This window comes from Acanthochromis polyacanthus, chromosome 11, assembly GCF_021347895.1.
Source record: "Acanthochromis polyacanthus isolate Apoly-LR-REF ecotype Palm Island chromosome 11, KAUST_Apoly_ChrSc, whole genome shotgun sequence".
Lineage (NCBI taxonomy): Eukaryota > Metazoa > Chordata > Actinopteri > Pomacentridae > Acanthochromis > Acanthochromis polyacanthus.
Window position 1 is genome coordinate 28,335,207 of NC_067123.1, and position 18,401 is coordinate 28,353,607.

Consider the following 18,401-nt stretch of genomic DNA (forward strand, 5'->3'; position numbering starts at 1 on the left):
GTCAAAGTAGAGAGATAGACAGAGGGGGGGGGGGGGGGGGGGGGGGAGAAGAGGTGGAGCGAGAGAGATGAAATGTGTTTTAAAGATGGCACAGCTCCCACTCGCTGCAGAGTTACATTCTCATGTTTGCTGAGGAGCCTTGAAGTAGCTGGAGGAGAGACAGGCGGCGGAGAAAATCAAAGATGGCTGCAAAGCTCCACATCATCAGCCTTTTTTCTCTCCATTCAACCAGATTCCACATCAAACGCTCAATTATTTGTTATCCTAGCAAATGGCTGCACTGTGTGGACTTTAAAAAATATGATTTGTTTTTGTAACTTTTATTAGAAGATTACAAAAAACTGAGAAATGCAGTGCGTTTCTGAAAATTAAAGGTTATAATAGGGCAGCAAGCAAATGGTGCAGTAGCAGCTAAATGAAAAAAACATTTTTTTGATAAAAGGACGAAACCGATTTCAGGTTAAAATAGTCTTTAATGATAACAAATCTTCCAGCGATTGTCTAAACATGTTTTAACTGGCATTTCTTGGAGCACATTAACCTTCTTTTCCTTGAGAATATAAGATTGTTCTGTGGGTGAAGAGGTTTATTACTGACAGCAGACAGGTATATAGGGTTACCAAACCTTACATTTTGAGACTGATTCAAGTGTTTACTCAGAAATGCTTCATTGTGCCCCCTGAGGAAATGGAAAAATCTGATAAGATAGTCACACCTTCAAAGATTACTCCTTTAGTCATGCTTTTATTCATGGCAGAATGTCTCAGTGGTTAAGATTAAAGTACAAACTGAATTGATTCCTTTAAAATTCTTGGAAGCTTGTAAAAAACCTTCGGCCATTTTGAACCTGATTGCCTTCAGCTCTTCTCCTCTGCTGTCTCCCACAGTGCTGCCAGCTGGGCCTGCGGACAGATTCCTCCAGATGTGCTTCGCTCTGATTGGTGCTCTGAGCTGTTTCCTCACTGGCCTCAGTCACCCTGTGTCATATTTCAGCTTTGATACAGAGGTAGGTGCTAAGGATTCTGGGTGGAGCACATCTCTTCAGGCTGGAGCTGTCCGTCCACCTGTCAGCCAGCAGCACACTGAGACTAGCACAAAGCCAGATTTGGTCAGTGTATGTGACGTTATCTTGTTCAGTCGTGGCTATGAATCACAGAAAAGACTAGAAACACATCTACTGAACGTTAATATCCTCAACTGCAAAAGCTATTCATGCACAGTATACAAATATTCTGCACAGGAGTATGATAAAATCTTAGAAATGAAACCTGCCACAGTGAAATATCCGTTGTCTTCTGCAACAACATCCATAATTTCGAGGCTCAGATAGGTGAGGTACGGTTATACAAGAGAAAGTGTAAAGGGTAACAAATTATAAAACGCTGCTGGTGTTCCAAGGACAAACTGACAAAAAGTTTCAACTCCTTAAAAGAGTGACGTGTCTCACCAGGAAAGTGCAATATTAATAGAAGCAAGACAATCCTGTGATGGTGATGTCTCAATGTCAGATTTAGTCCTTGGAATAGACTCAAGGATCTCAAACTCTGCTTCAAAGTGATATTTTTTTCTTTTTATTCAATATATGGCTGTTTATCACATACAGAGGTGTTCATTCAGGCTGAAATGTGGTGATTTTGAAGGTCATAGCACATGATTCATGGGCCATTATCATTTACAGAGACCTGCTTGCTTCAAGATGGAATTCATTTAGTCCTTCCAGTAGGATTTTCTTTGATTTTAGCATCAGGGTGTATAAACTCTAGTACAATTTTGAGTGTTAAAGCCACACTGTGCTCATTTTATTAGTGTCAAGCTGAGAACTAAGCTAGGATCTGCGGGGGAGCAGAGCCCACAGAGCTCAGAGAGAGTTAACTGTATGAAATTTTCTTTAACTCCTTTAAACTGCAGGGTCTTTCAAAGTACTTCCAAGAAGGGGTGACCTGATTCTGAATGATGATGCCTGTCTTCCTCTGGATTTTCAAACACCTACTTCTACAGTGAAATGAAGAGAGTGGTATGGGCTTGTGGCCCACACACTCAGACACCAGCAGGAATCCGTAGAGGAGCTTCAGTAACGAAACAGAAAATAGAGAGAGTTGGTAATTAAAGAGCAGCAGCAGCACACACACACACAAGTATACACATTGTAATCCTTTCACTCATGGAAGCAAAGAGACAAAATAGAGATGAGAAAAGATCAAAATAATAGTCAAAGGTTGAAAGAAAAAGAGAGTGATTTAAAAAAAGGTACAGAGATGCTGCCCTCTGTGATACACACTGAGATATAGGCACTAATTAAACAGGGCACTGCGCACACACACACATGCACAAAAACACACTAGCAGCAGACGTGCAGGGGCGGCTGAGGTTTTCAAATTACAGCTTATATTCCAGGCACTTCTTCTCTTTCTTTTTCTGCCCTGAACACTTGCAACAAACTTTCCACACAGGAGTAGACTACTGTACGAAAAACTGAACACTATGAAACTCAGCTCATCTGTGATGAAAAAAAAGAACATCTTTTGGTAAATATTGAATGATATTTTTGGGAATCATCAGAGACTTTAGATTTCTGACAACTTGGCAGCAATCACCAAAGAAAGAGAAGATTTTTCTCCAAATATTCAATCAAGACATTGGTTGGGCCCTGCGACAGACTGGCGACCTGTCCAGAGTGTCCCCTGCCTTCGCCTGAGTCAGCTGAGATAGGCTCCAGCACCCCTCGCAACCTTAGTGAGGATAAAGCGGTGTATAGAGAATGGATGGATGGATGGACATTGGTTGGTTAGCTTAACATAAAGACTGGAAGTTAAGGGGAAATCAGTAAGACTCTGCCCAAACGTTGCAAAACCACACCTAAAGATTAATTCTCAAGAGGAAATTTAAACTGTACATCTTGTTTTAATAAACAAAAAAAGTGCCACAATAGCCACAATATTAAAACCACTTACAGGTAAAGTAAATAATATTGATCATCTCATTGCAATGATCTGATGGAAAACCTTGGGTACATGGACCAACCACCTAAACATTGTTCTGGACCGAGCACAACCCACATGGTAGCAACCTCTCCATACAGGACAATACACCACACAACACTACAAAAACTGCTCAGGAGTGGCTTGAAGAACATGGGATAGAGCCCAAGGTGTTGATCAAGCCTCCGAACTCCCCAGATCTCAGTCCAGTCAAATCAAGCATCTCTTAGATGTGCTGGAAAAAGCCAGATCAATGGACCTTATAACTTAGCTAAATGTCTAGGTGCCAGAAAACACGTCATTCCCAAAGCCCCTGTGTTCATACCCTGATGGATCAGAGCTGTCTTGGTGGCACAACGGGAACCTACACAATACTACTGGCTTTAATGTCATGGCTGATCGGTGCATGTTAAGGATTGTAGATACAGGCAGGTTGCTGAGCACCATTTTGTTGGGTCATGCTGGCCTAAACTAATTAAAATCAGTGTTGAAACTCACAGCAACATCCATCTAAAGTTTGGCACTGTTAACCTTTAGCGGCTGGTCATGACCTCAGATAGCCCCAGTTCAACAACCATAACACGAGTGTACTGACAACACATAAAACACCGATAATGGGGTTTTAAGGAGAAACTTGTGCTGTCGAAAGTTGGATAACCTCCCTTTAAAATCCAAATAACTGTCATTATAGGCTGCACCATACCATCAAACTGACACATTTCACAGGTGGTGTGCATCTTTTAATACCCATTTTCCCTAAATGTCACTTTACCGTTGGTATCTTTATAAGGTATAAGATGAAGTTGTCACGTTTGGTTGTTCAAGGCATAAGAGGAGATTTATAAAAGGGCAACAACATGAGTGATTCTTTAGGCTTTTTTGTATCATGATGGTTGGATAAATAGTCAAACTCTTTCAAGATAGCAAGAAGCGACAGAAAAAGGGGCGTAGATTTAACACTAAAAGTGTGGTTTTAGCCCAAATTCATCCCGTGCCGCAACTTTCATCTCTACTCTATCCCCAGGAAGCTGCAGGCACTTGCACGAGTCTGTAAGTGCGGTGACAAAGGCAGGCTCGGTCAAAAGAATTCAGCTCCCTCGTAGGCTCGACAGGCCTGAGCGCATATCAGCATGCTGAGGCCACTGGCATTATTCACCCTGCCGACTGACTCAGTAGCACCCGGAGAGGAAGGAACCGGGGGAGAACTAGTAAAAGACAGGCCAGGGTTTTTAAGGAGCCCTCATTTACTTTAAGTGCTTCAAATTATACAACAGCCCAGCCAAGTTTGTGATGTGTCTTTGTATATGTAACATTCCCCTGCCTTCTTGAGCTTTTCCTGTGTCCCCTCCTACCCCACGTTTCTCATGTCATTTCAGTCAATCTCTGTCTTTCTTCCTCGCTGTCTGTCTTGACTCCCTCAGGGTCACCACATCTGCAAGCTGTTTCCACTGGAATATATTTCTTATGCGTTCAGACTGTAGCTGCAAAGAGGTGGAGTTATTGAAGAGCTGGTCTAATGTCAGTATGGGAAATGGGTGCAGAGAGGGAATGTGGGATAGGGGTAGAGTATAAATATGTGTCAGGAAACACTAGTGAGCATGGCGGAGAAGATGAGTCAGAGAAAGTTTCTTCTACTCAACAACACAGTCAAAAGAGCTTTTTTTTTTAGCCAGACTAAGTTTCTAATGAACTTTCAGTCCTTTCATATTGAGCCTCAGACGATATATCAAGATTGAAGTTAAAAAAAAATCCCCCTGAAAAGAATTTCTGTCAATGAAAGAGCTACAGAGAGGAGAAGGAACGTGAGAATCGCTAAAAAAAATACAAGTCAAGAGGATAAAAAATCAAAGTAGGGCACCTCCCTTGGCTGGGACCAACGTATGGTTGGATTTGCCTGTATGTCCACATGACTCACAGTCTGGTCAGCAAACGCATAATAAACGTGACAGAAATATCCCCACACAATGTCACCAGAGTCCACGGCAGGCAGCTAATTGCTAGATAGAGCTGGGTCGTGGTTTGAGAGAGGAAAAAAAAGAGTCCAACTCACCCGAGTAGAGCAAATGGATATCCTTATATGCAGTTTTACTTTTAAAGCTTTTTATCTTTTGAAATGCTACATCAAAATATAAACGGAACTGAGTTGTCAAGCCAATGGTTTGACAGTGTTTGGTCAAGGTTTTGTTGGATTTTTGGTGGTTTACCTATGAGTTTATGCTTGCATATTCATAGTATTGCACACTTTGAATAGAATCTGAAATGTAGTTTTCCATGTTTGTCAATGGCTCTGAAGTGAGGACTATAGTAGATATTGATATATTACCAAAGTCCTTATAGGCAAGAATCCCCACTTGGCAACCATCTTGGTAAATTATCTGGGCAGTTATTTTGGGATAACGAGATCGAGTCTCTGTCTAAATGAATGGGGAGAGAGCCCTAACCGCAATTTCAGTGAACATAAACACTGCAAGGATATAATCATCAATTAAATCTGCTAAAGAAAAGCATAAAAAGTTTGGTGACTTTGCCCCCAAAATTATACTATACATTATTTACTATTCATCTGTGCAGTTTCACAACACCACACTGAAGTTAGCACAACAACACAGTTGGTTATTATTTCCTGGTTCTGTTGCCACAAAGTAGATGATTGGCTAATGCAGGAGAGGTGCGGGACATATGGCACATAAATGCTATCTCTATGCCTTGTTTCTCGCTTATCCCATCTACAATATTATGTGGGAACTTTATAGTTAACTTTGTTATTGAGGAAATCTTCCTGGTCAGTGCAAACCAGCAAATTAAATTGCACGATACCATGAAGTGATTGCTACTTTTCTTGGTCACTTACGTGCAGTTGGTGCATGTTATCCCTTAAATTCAAGTACAGAATGGTACTTAAAAAAGCCTTGATAGCATATTTCAATTAATAATTGATCTGTGAGTATGTTAAGCCCATATTTAGCATAATTTTTCCATTTCGTAGCATGTTTTATGTCAAAGCTACATGTTTTAAAGATTATTTTGGCCTTTCCCTTGACTTAGATGTGGAGAGATACAGGAAATGTGAGAAAGACAGCAGTGGAATGACATTTTAGTCAGAAAATCAAATCAAGGACTCACTGCTTGGTGACATTTACATTTGTGTCAAATGTGCACTACAACTATCAAGTCACTTCTGAAGATACGTTTCTGGGTCAATGTCTGGACAGTGTTAGTTGGTTGGTCAGTCCAACACATCCACACTGGGATATCTCAGCATTTATTCGATGGATATGTTTGGTATGCTATGCTAACGTGCTAAAATAAGATGGTGAACATGCCAAACATTTTACCTGTATGTTAACACTATCACCGTATATGATATTTCTGACGTTCAGGGCTGCTAGCACAAATGGGGACATGTTGGATTAAATCTGTATGTGTGAGGCGTAAGAATTTAGTTGTCAACAATGATTATCTATTGGTAAACTCACAAAAAAGCCAAGCAAACAAACCACAACAAAACCCAGAAGGACATTCTGTCAGACACTTCATAGACAAAGGATCCATATAGCAGACCTTCATAGGCATACATAGTAACATTACACTTTCAATGTCACTGCTACACTTGCGAAAATTCAGCACGTGATGTTGAATTCATTTTCTATGTGAAGGTTGTTGTCAAACTGTTTGCTGGAAAATGCGTAAAAATGGAACCAAATGGCCCAATCACAAAGCATATTTGTAAGATTTTTAAATTTTCTGGGTCTTAACTAATTTGTTTTAATGGCTTAACTGAGGTTTGACATCTGACTACAGTGAATTTTACACCTGTAAATTGTCAGCTTGTGTTCATGTGAACGATTCACATAGAACATGAGCGGGCTGCCATGTTGAGGGAATCAGCTGTAGCCGATTAAATGATGCAGGCGAATGATCCAAGCAGCCTTCCTCCTGTTCAGTGAAGTTGTTGTGTGCTGGCTGTTGAAGGGTTAAGCTGAGCTCAGCTATGGTGAGCAGAGGGGAGAGAGCCGAAATCTTTTCCATATTACAGCACACATGAGGAACACATTTAAGTGAGTTCAGCTGTCTGGAGTCTCTCTCTCTCTCTCTCTCTCTCTCTCTCTCTCTCTCTCTCTCTCTCTCTCTCCCTCCCTCTCTGACTGGTTTGGGGTAAGTTCAGCACAGCCGTATATCATTACACATCTGGGAAAATACACTCACAGCCCCGGATGACACACCAGAGAAAAGAGAGACAATGAGCTCCATCCGTAACCAACGGATGAAAATGAAACGTAATGAGTAAAGGCAAACCAATGAACAAAGGATCCTGAATACTGCAGGATACCCAATAAAAGTCACATTCAATGTGTTGGTGTGCAGCCAGCGGCGCCTTTGCACACTCAGAGAAAGAAGCCTTGCAAAACAAGTGAACAGGCAAAACGAAGTAACTATTAACACTAATGGAAATCTGAGACCTCATTTTCTTAGTTCCTCCCATGAAGGGAACTCTATTAACTCCACCTCTTTCAAATTTCTCTGGTTTCTGCAGTTTTATTTTGGTATGATGGATGCCGACTGGCCGAGATTTCAGGAGGGAGGAATCTCTGCAGCTCTTTTTTCCAGCATGGAAAGTGTTGCTTCCCTTCAGCCCCAAGTCCACATACCACAATAATACTGCCTCCATCATCTCAACTACCTCCAAATAGTTCGCTTTCCAGATTAAGACTGAAAATGCTACTGTTTCTTATCCCTTTCACTTCTCTTTATCCCTGTTTCTCTTCTTCATCATATCCACACATAAAGGTGAGAGTTCTGATGGGTGGCAAATGAGAGTTATAGATGTGAGGTCAAAGTTGGAGGTGAAAAAAATCCTCAGTGAGTATTTGAAGGCCCACAAATACCAGCCCCCTCATGCCTGACTTCAAATCTAGCATGTCCTGTGAAAGGCAGAGGAGGTATTTAAGGGAATCCCAACACAAAACCTAAATTTTTCATCTGCTTCCAAAGTTATATCACTCTTGCCTTGTGTTTTTAAATCTACGCATTTCACTGCATCGGCCACTCAAAGCACTTATAAGGATTGTTGTCTCAAAGGAACCAGGAGTGCAAAATTGAAAGTTCACACCTTTTTGTATCTCAGTGTCCCAGGGGCAGATAAATAAACACTTTCTGTGATGGTGTTGTACATTTTAGGCTGAAAGTAATCCAGTTTCTTTAGTATTTGCTCACACAGCCAGTGAGATTTTGTCGAGGAGAACCTCAGGGCCTGGCTTCACTTTATGAATGCTGCCAGTCAGTGTGACAACCAGGAAGTAAAATGACTCCTCCAGACCTCCTCCGCACTTGAATGATTTCACAGATGGGAAGGAAGAAAACGGTCTGCAAAACAGTTGGATCTTGTAAAATCAGGAAAGACTTCTGATGCACGAGAAAAGTTTGCACTGATTTCATGTTGGTGAACAAACTTCTGCTTGGCTCTGTGGGTTTTCGTACTGGCAGCAATTTCATTAATGAATATATGTATATGCCACACAAGACTGAAATCAAGCATTTAAACACAAAATTGAAAGCAGATTCAGGCCTAGTCTAGACTTCTCTCAGAAAAGAAAATCTATATTCAGTTGAAAATGCAGCATCACGATACAAGTGCTGTCAAAAATGTGTCTAACCAACAGGCTGCAAAATAACTCCAATCCTAAATCCATGATGGCCAATCAGAAGCCTAAGGGGATACTAAGAAAGGTGGATTCATATGTGCTGACTGATTCTAACACCTTTAGTCTTCAGTATAATGGACTGCTGCCAGTCAGCGTAAGTGTACTTTTATGTGCATATATGTAAAAAATCCTTTTAGTGAGGTTAGCGCGAGCACCTTATTATCATTGTACAAAACGGCTTCATGTAAACAAAGGAGGTGAACATTCTGACAAACCAAAACTCTGTCTGCTGTCTTCACATCAACACTACCACTACATCTGCATCTCAGCTACACACAGTTTCTATGTAACAGGAAGTAAATCTACACCAACAATAAGTCTAACACCAACATTCTGCCATTTCATTGTTTCTACAGACTTTAAACCCTGAATGCTGTGGACCGAGTAATATTGGGCCCAGAAGAAGCTTGTGTGAAAGACTGTGTGTGTGTGTGTATGCATACTGTTTTTTAGGTGTTGCACAAATCCCTTTGTACTGTTTGGTAAAATGATAATAAAGCTTTATGATTCTGATTTTGATTAAACATGAAAATTCACTCTTGACTGAGGAAATAAAATCCAGGATGACACTTTATCTGCTGATGTAGACCTAACCCTAACCCTAACCCTAAACCTGATGAGGGCACCTTGACTTGAGATTGTTCTTCATTTAGAACCAACCCTGTTTAGCAAAAAATATGGTTTTCCCCAACTAAACTGGACTATCATTTTAAAAGGAACAGCATTTTATCTTTGAAGAATAAGACTTTGATGTAGTAGGAAAAGCTTCCAGTTTGAAGGCGCCACAAAGTCAGCGTAAGAACCATTGTTTCTTTGTTCATTGGTTAGGTTTATGTACCAATACTTTGTTGCTAGTTTTAGGAAAATAACACGGTTATGGTTAAATTACAACAATTTCTCAACATGTTAGATGCTTTTACATAATTTCCTGAGAAACCAAAGCAATGAATCCCAACCCATTTCATATTCGACTGGTTGGCTGAAAAGAAGCAAAAGCATTAAAAATGCTAAAGGTTTGTTCATTTGAAACGTATTTGTGATATGGCTATAAAAAACACAATCCTGCAAAAACAGATTCCTCAAAATGCAAATGATATTGCAGTTTAGTTGTATACCAATGTCATTTTGGGGAGACGGGCTGTTTAGAACTGATATGTGCTCATGTTTGTTTCATTTTTAATGCAAATGTATTTATACACTTGATTATCATAACATATTTTTTGCACATTAAAAAAAAGTTTGTTTAGTTTCATTTCATGCCCATATTCTGCAGCCTTTAAAATAGTGAAATAAAACTGCTCATAGAAAAGGAAAAAAAGCTGGTGCAGCCACAGGTAGTCAGCCACTACATCAGCACCCTGCCTTGCTGGGTTATGGGCTTAAATGAGTGCTTGAACTGTCTGCCACCTGCTACCAATCAAACCTCCACCTGCCACATAAAACACCTGGTGGATGCTCGCTGAGAGCAGTCGGCCTTTTAAACTTCCCCGAGCTGGTGCTAAATTGATGTGACTCGAGGACAAAGAGAGGACTACTGTCACAGCTGAAGCAGTCTGATTTAAACCTGCCAGATTGGTGGAGACAGAAAGTGGTGACTTCAGAGGACATATGGAGCTACTCTCTTGTTAAATGTAGTTAAAGCTTTATCTATGGCAGTCTTTGGATGCTTTTAATCTGTATTTCTGCAAACAATATCCAAAGGGTTTTTAACTTGAAAAGCAGACTTTCTGAAATGAATGATTTGCGAATGAAATAATGAGTTCCTCAGCAACAGAAACAGTGGTGTGAACATTGTCATCGTATGTAAACAGCAAGCTTGACACTATTGAGATTAATGACTTTAGATGGCAAAGACTGTCTGAGTCTGTATGTATATGTGGTCAGGGGTGCGACTGCCATCACCAGTATACATCCGTCTAAACAGTAACGTGTTCCATACGTTGTTTAGAAACCATGCAGCCTGTTTTCTATTTAGAGCTCTGCGATGCACACAAGTCACTTTCTTTGATATCTTTCTGAATAAATCCTGGAAATACAAGTCAGGTCCTCGGATCTTTTGTGTCTCCATTTGATCACTCTGTCTGAGAGCTACGTTACCTCTTGCATTTTAGTCTGCTGCTGTGTCATTTTTTCCACCCGCTAAGCCAGTGGGAGGAGGGGGAGCAGCTGCAGAAGAAAAAGCTCCAGCAAAAAGTGGAAGACATCTCCTCGGCAGCACGAAAACCAGCGAGTGTTAAAAGCCTTTTCCAATACCCTGTGGTGGACAAAGCTACCTGATTTTATGAAACATTACATCAAGCTGAAGTAGCAGTTATTATCAAATGAGCAAAAATAGATGAAGTAATTTTCTTATTTGCCACCTTTGCTTGCTGATACTACACCAGTCCCTGTACGTTTTTGTCTAAAGACAGGTTGTGTGGAATTAATCTTTACATCGTGTTGATACAAGGTTAAATTCGAAATATTCACGTTTTTCTCTTGATTTGTCTGCTTAGACATACATCACAGCTCTGACTCAGAACTGTTTAGTCTTCAAACATGTCAGAGGCTATGGGAAGAGAAAAGCTGGCACCTAAAGCGCTGGAGTTTTGCAGTAAATGGTAGCCTGGCTAGATTTTTTTTCATTCTATAAACCTTCTGAGAAAACTCTGCAAAGTTCTGATGATGTTTTCAATGGCATTTTTTTGGTTCCCAGAATGTTCTTCTTAAAAACAAACAGTTCTCTAAACACAACTGATAATTTGCCAAACTTTTGCAATGACAACTTTCCTTTGTTATCATGTGACAGGACTCAGCAAAACATAAAAAGTCTCTCAAAAGAGAAGCTTGAGAGGGAAATAATGAAGAGAAAGAATGCAAGAAGACAACATGCTCTGGAATGAACAGGAGTTAACTGATGTTTAACTGCATCCATCCATCCATTATCTATACACCATTTAGTCCTCATTAGGACTGTGGAAGGTTGGAGTCTATCCCAGCTGACAGCGACAGCAGGGGACACCCTGGACAGGTCACCAGTATATCACAGGGCTACACAGAGAGACAAACAACCACTGTCACATTCACACCCACGGACAATTTAGAATTATCAATTAACCTCAGCATGTTATTGGTATGTGGGATGAAGCCGGAGTACTTTAGAAAATCCACACATGCACAGGGGAAATAGAAAGATCTCAGGCCCAAACCGGGGATCTTTAAGCTGTGACGCAACGGAATCAATAGACTTAATTTAAGTTATTCATATTATTAGAGCTCACGATTTACTGATTAAAGCTGTGATTTTTATTTATCCAACCCTTATTTAAATCTTAAAGGCAAGCCCTCATTGGCAATGGAATCGAGAGTACAGACAGCAGAATAAAAGGCAACAGTGAGTGTGTTTGTGAATGGCTTCATGAGAAACACCTTGCAAAGAACTTTAAGTACCACTAAGGCAGAAAAGAGCTACATGAGTGCAGACCATTTATTGTCTTTGTACTCTGTCAGTCTATAGAAAATCTGATCAGAGATTTTGGCCAATCATTGGTATGGAGAGGGTGTTGTTCCTACTACCCCAGTCTCTGACAAAAAAAATATATTAAAACACATCAGTATCAGCAAAGCATACTCATATCTGGAGTTAAAACCAGGTACTGCTATAGTCTGACCTTAATATTGTTTTCATGGACAAGCAAGCTGCTAACTTGACTTAAATGGAATATCTATGTGAGTTGAAGTGGCTGGTTAGCTGGTAGATTTACCGTCCAAGCTGGCCATTAGTGGCTATGTTGACAGTTTAGCCTTCTGCTAGCCGTACACAAATGCTCAAATGCTAAGGCTAATGCAATTTCATGTTTATCCATTTGTGTTTCTTGTGTGTATGAATCTTGCCTACCTCAGTTTTAGCTAAAAAAAATCAGGCAAATAACTGCTGTTTAACAAAACTGAATAACAAATGTATTATTCTTCAAATGTGCGCTGGTATCACAAAAACTACGATAAGAGGGCGAGGCCATTTGGAAAGCTAAAGTATGTCTCTGTTTTTTCTATTATCCATCCAAATGAATGCACACACACACACACACACACACACACACACACACACACACACACACACACACACACACACACACACACACACAACGGCACACTCATCCCTTTTTTCTTCTCTCTCCTTTTCTGAAAACTCCTCCTCACTCTGACTTTATTCTACTTTCTCAAGGTCCACATCATCACTTCTCCTCCTCTTCCAGTGTCGTCTTCTCCTTCGCTTTTCCCTCTCTGCCTTTAGCACAGCTCGTCTGGATCCATGGTTGTGGATCCGCAGTCCAAATGTTAGGGTTTGGTGTCCAGAGAAAACACAGCACGGAGCCAAACAAAGGAGGAAAAAAAACACTCCAGTTTAGGAAACAGTTTACTGTGGTGCAGTTTAGAGATACAGTTCTGCTGTTTGTGCTTAACATAGACTCTCTATGAAATATTTCAGAGATTTAAAAGACAAGAATTTGACTAAATTTAGGTCTAGTCAACATATTTTTTGGGGGTAATATTTCTGCTAAATGACACAGGAGGAGGCCAATCTGATGCCACAACATGAAGTCCTTCCTCACTGCTGCAAAAAAAATTAAGCCTTCCTGTGCCTGAAAACAAATGTTACTCTAATAACTGCACAACTGTATGTTAAAAGGCCCCAGCTGTTTCACTGACAAAAGTAAGTTTGTGCAAACAGTCACTGTGAACCTCTTAAACCTGAGAAGAGGAAGCTGGAGGATAAAAACTGATAATAATGTACTTATTGCTTCTTGAATTACCAGCATCTCCTCACGGTGCAGCAGAAGCATCGAAACAATTAGACATTAGATGACACAACAGATGTATCTAACAGAACAAATAGTAAGAAACAAACAGTGATACATTGTAAATGTGCTCATCAGCCATGTGTTCTTAGGTGAGAATCCATTCATTAGGGTGAATTTGGTGCAATAGAGGCACTTAATTAGGAGCTCCAAGTGCATTAATTGGTGAAAATGTGGCTTTCTACAGGAAAACCCCAGGTAGGTTCCTGCTGAGAAGCTCTAAGCTCAGGTAGTTTGTTTGGAAGTTAGTGGCTGGCCAAGTATGCTTATTACAGTCCTCACAGACAACCAGGCCTCATGCTGGCTTGTGGTTTGTGCAGGTGAGGACTGCAGCACATCAGTACTGCACAGAGCAGCATTTAGGTTGACATAAAAAAGGAAGAACTGATGGTGTAAAGAACTTACAGTACAACAACAAACACTGAGCCTTTAATTATCTCTTTTTCATGTAGATTCGTGTATTCTGTACAGAACACTGAAGAAGATAATTAGTACAAACCATTTTCTTCTATGTTAATAATAGACATGTTTTGGCAAAGTTTGTACAAAAAAGAGGTCATCAGATGCAGAGGGCCTTCAACATGATAGGATCTGAGTTGCTTATTAGCAAATTGCTTCAAGTTTGTGCGCATAAGGTGGGAAGTTCACAGGAGCTTGGAGCTCAGCTTGAAATGTTTTATATTTCCTGTGCAGTCTGTGAATATGATGCTTTGCATAGCTGGGAAAGAGGTGGAAGCTGCTTTTTGCCCATGACATGAGGAAAATGTACCTTTAGCACGTTAGAACAACCATGTTAGACATATCTGGCAAACACTAGTACCAAAAACTGTGAGGAAAACATCTGTGAAAAACTGGAAATGTGGCTGCACTAGTGGCAGCAAAAATAAAATGGTGGAATGCTGTTACATTCAAAATCTGCTTCTATCTATCTATCTATCTATCTATCTATCTATCTATCTATCTATCTATCTATCTATCTATCTATCTATCTATCTATCTATCTATCTATCTATCTAATTTGGATAAATTTTGGGATGAGGCTAGAGATAAATTTAGGATGCATGTCAATTAGGGCCTTGTAAACAAACAAATCAATTCTATGCAGTGCAAGTGCATTTATGTGTTGCATTTATGTACTAATGTGTCCATGTTTTAGCCGTGTTGTTTGTACATATGTGATCAGGCCAGCACATCAAACTCCCCTCAACAGTGATGCAAACATCCTTAATGCTAAATGATTCAAATGTGGGCAGAACATGTGAGATGCATCTTTCTGTTTGCTTGTTTGTTTGTTTGTATACAATCCTGTGAGCATAAACTACTGCTTTTGTGTGTACATTCCCAACATGATTTTAAAAAAGGCCTCAGCCAGCACCTGGAACACATTACATCCTTATGGAGCCATGCGGCGGGCACATGAGTCTTAAAGTGGTAGGGGCTGCATTTCCCACATTACAGTCATTAGTAAAGTCTGCACCCCCCGTAGTCGGGCTATTTGGATCGGCCTGATGACATCATCACGGGCTGGCTGAGGTGGACCTCTAGGTGTCTTATTTTAGGATGTCAGCTACCGGCACACTATTGGTCAAGGTGTCATCGGAGGGTTGGTGTTGGGTCAACGAAAGAAAAGTGATTTTGTGGTGAAAATGTTGTGAAAAATCGCAATTAAAGCAATATAGATTTATGATGTACTAATATTAAATTGAAGAATAGGGGCCAAGATTCCACTGCACGTCTCCAGATTTAGCTAATGTAGTTTTAGTTTGGGGGCATCATCCTAACTGGACTATCAGAGTGGTTTGTGTTGATTGTGTATGTGGGCCACTAGATCCGCCAGACTCAATGTGTGTGTGTGACTGATGATGGAAGAAATTCCATTTGAAAATTACAGATGGTTTTATTTTTTTTCCAGTTTCTTTTGTCTGGTCCCTCCCACTCTCTCTCTCCTTCTCTCTTGCTCTCTCTCTCGTTTCTTGTGTGCTCAGTGGAAAATCGTCATCACGGCAAACGCTTGCCTGTGTGTCGATTCAAACTCAACCGCACAAAGTTTACAGACCGTAGCTACCATTATATCAAACTAGTATTTCAATTTCAAAGCCTTAAAATTTGCAACCTTATTTATTACCAAGGCCAAATCCATGAGCGGTATTTATCACAACAATGCTCACGCAGCTCATCTATGTCAGACATCTGTTTATGCAGCAGTGTGAGTCAGAGGCTGTAAGAGAGAGAGAGAGAAAGAGAGGTAAAAGGAAACAGAGAGGGACAAAGAGGGGGAGAGAGTGAAGGAAGGGGAGGAGGTTTAAGGGGAGAGCAGCCCATGACATAGCTAAAGCATTAGTACATGCCTGTTGGCTGACGTCCACTGTGAAAGTTCTGCATCTGGTTAAAATCTCCTGCCTCTGCTTTTCCTCCTCGCTACTTCCCTGCTTCTTCTTAACTTTCCATTTTTGTGTGCCCTTTTCCTCAGTTTTTTTTTTTGCACTTATTCCAATCCTGAACTCTGATCTGTCACTTTATTTCTCTCCTTTTGTTTCTTGTCCCCCTTCTCTCCTTCTTTCTGTTCACTAAGACAAACAGAGAGCTGGGATGAGATACAGGAGGCGATATCCTGACCTATTTCCCCTTGATGTTTCAGAGTTGTTTGGAAGGAAGTGTAGTGTCCTTTTGCTGTTTGACTTCAGTTCAGTTCAACTTTCTCTCACTTTAACCTTTTGAAAGCTACTCCTAGTAGATGTTTCTTGAAGAACTGACATAGAAACATCATGTTTATGTGACAAATACATGTATAACAAACCAATTTGAAGAAATAGAGTGATACACATACAGTATGTTTCCAGCGTCTTTATCGGTATTCCTATTTATTTAAATATAGTCTGAACTTGTCGTTTTAATCCTAAAATGCAGCAAAATGAGAAGGATCCATACATATAGACAGGGAATAGTGTCTGCGCTTATGTGACAGAAAAAGAAGAAAGGAACAAGTTCATACCTGTCCACTGCCCTGGAATGACTGAGACCACCACAAAATTTCAGCACATGGTCTCATCCAGTAGTCTATACAAACATTATAAAGTCAGGGCTCAGCTGTCTGACCAAACATCGTATCGTTTTGGTTCTTAGATCACTCAGGACGCAGGACCCAGTCACTGGAAAATAAGCAAAATCATTAATATGCTTTAGCTGTGCTAATCGGTGATAATTCCTGTCTGCCCATCTGTGCAGAATTGGTTTGTTATTGCATTAAGTCATAGTGAATTTACAGCTTACAGAACACACTGTGTGACACCAACACTACAGAAACACTGATGCATTCAAAAGCTAGACTCTATAAAAGGCCTATGTTTGTTTGCTATCAGAAATATAAGTTGCTTCCTCCAACAACATACAATTTGGGTTTTATTTTCCCCTTCTTAATAAACGCTTTCTAAACAGATACAGATCACCAAGGAGGCAATATTTTCCTCTATGATGAGGCAAGCCCTGGAGGTAGACAGCTGTAATGAATGTGAGACTTCAATTCTCAACTTAATGGAACCATATGACTGCATAACTTAAACTACTTCTTTTGTCTTAAAAAGAAAAAAGAACATGTTAATCAGCACTTCAGAAACCATTTTATGCTAAGTACAGGGTTCAACATTCATGGGAAACACTCTTTCTAACAATAATGAGGACACAGATTTCAGCCAGGATACGGGGATACATCTCCTACACCTGCATGTCTCCTCCCAATGAAAACATGTCAAAGCAAAGGACTTTCAGTCATTTACTTGTTGTTTTACTTTACAACTACAAAGATATTTACACCATGGACTGATGCAGAAATGGTACAAATTGACACAAAAAGAGGGACCAGAATGCAGAAAAATCATTGATGCTCCAAAGTGTCCAAACAAAATGTACACCTATGAATGAAGTAAATAAAAAGTAATCATGATTTCAGACATCAGACCGCTTCATGCTTCAGTTTTATGATTCAGGTTTGTAGGAGAGGAACCTGATAGCACTCTGGTACAGAAATGTCATGAATAACTGTATTTTTACATCTCAGACAGTTTGTGAGAGTCTTTTGGCCATAATAAGTACCACCAGTTAGCGCAGCTTAGCATAATGACTGCAAAGTTTGTCTTCTTGTCTCTGGCTTCCATGTCATCTCTCTTTCTTTAGTCTCCCTCTGTCTCTCGTTTTTTCCCCTCTAACATAAACACACACATGCCACACACACACTTCATAGCTTCAGGGCGTGTCCACACTCCCACTGTTCACCCAGTTCACTTTGTTGACCAGATGATCTCCTGAAGCCAGTCATATTGCCGAGGAGGAGTCTGAATTTCTTTCCTTCTCCTCCTCTCTCCAGTCCTGCTTTTTGTCTTTCTCTCTCTCTTTTTTCCCCAGCTGAACCCAAAACTTCATGATGACCAGAAAATCCTTCCACGTGTCCACTGCAGGATTCGGATGGAGGAGGGGAGGAAGACAACATGTCTGGTTTTATGAGTCTCTTGTGCCTGAATAAAGATTTTCTGAAATGTGATTTTTTTAGAATTTGATGCAAAATATGAAGCTGCAAGTATTTCTTATAAAAATGCCCCATTATATCTAGGGCAACTGAATATATTGTGAAGAAAAAAGTACGTAAGAAAGAATGAATGCAGATTGGAGATGCAGAGTCATGTGCAGAAGGACAGAGACAAGAAAAAATCATTTTAATATGTAAAATCTGCAAGAAAAGTTTCTTTAGTTGCATTAGTGAAAAGCCCTGTCAGCACTGTAGTCAATCCAGCACCTTAAACGTGTTTTTATTTATATGACAAACTTGTTAGATGCTCTTTACAACAGCTCTGTGCCGCTGTGACCCGGTTAACCCAGGCTGAGGGAGGAGA

The 18,401-nt window shown here is 40.3% G+C and overlaps 1 long non-coding RNA gene across 3 annotated transcripts in view; it reads left to right on the top strand.

Moving 5' to 3' along the window:
- LOC110964783 (uncharacterized) overlaps positions 1-18,052 on the top strand; it is a 22,642-nt gene extending 4,590 nt beyond the window's left edge. Inside the window, exons 3-5 of one of the 3 annotated variants that reach the window (XR_002596615.2) lie at positions 888-1,006; positions 1,909-2,099; positions 9,037-9,193. This is a non-coding gene — a long non-coding RNA (uncharacterized LOC110964783). Of the gene's footprint in view, positions 1-887; positions 1,007-1,908; positions 2,100-9,036; positions 9,194-17,916 lie in introns of those variants that run through there. The other 2 variants (XR_007945139.1, XR_007945138.1) reach the window with 2 other exon arrangements.
- Positions 18,053-18,401: the final 349 nt, after the last annotated feature.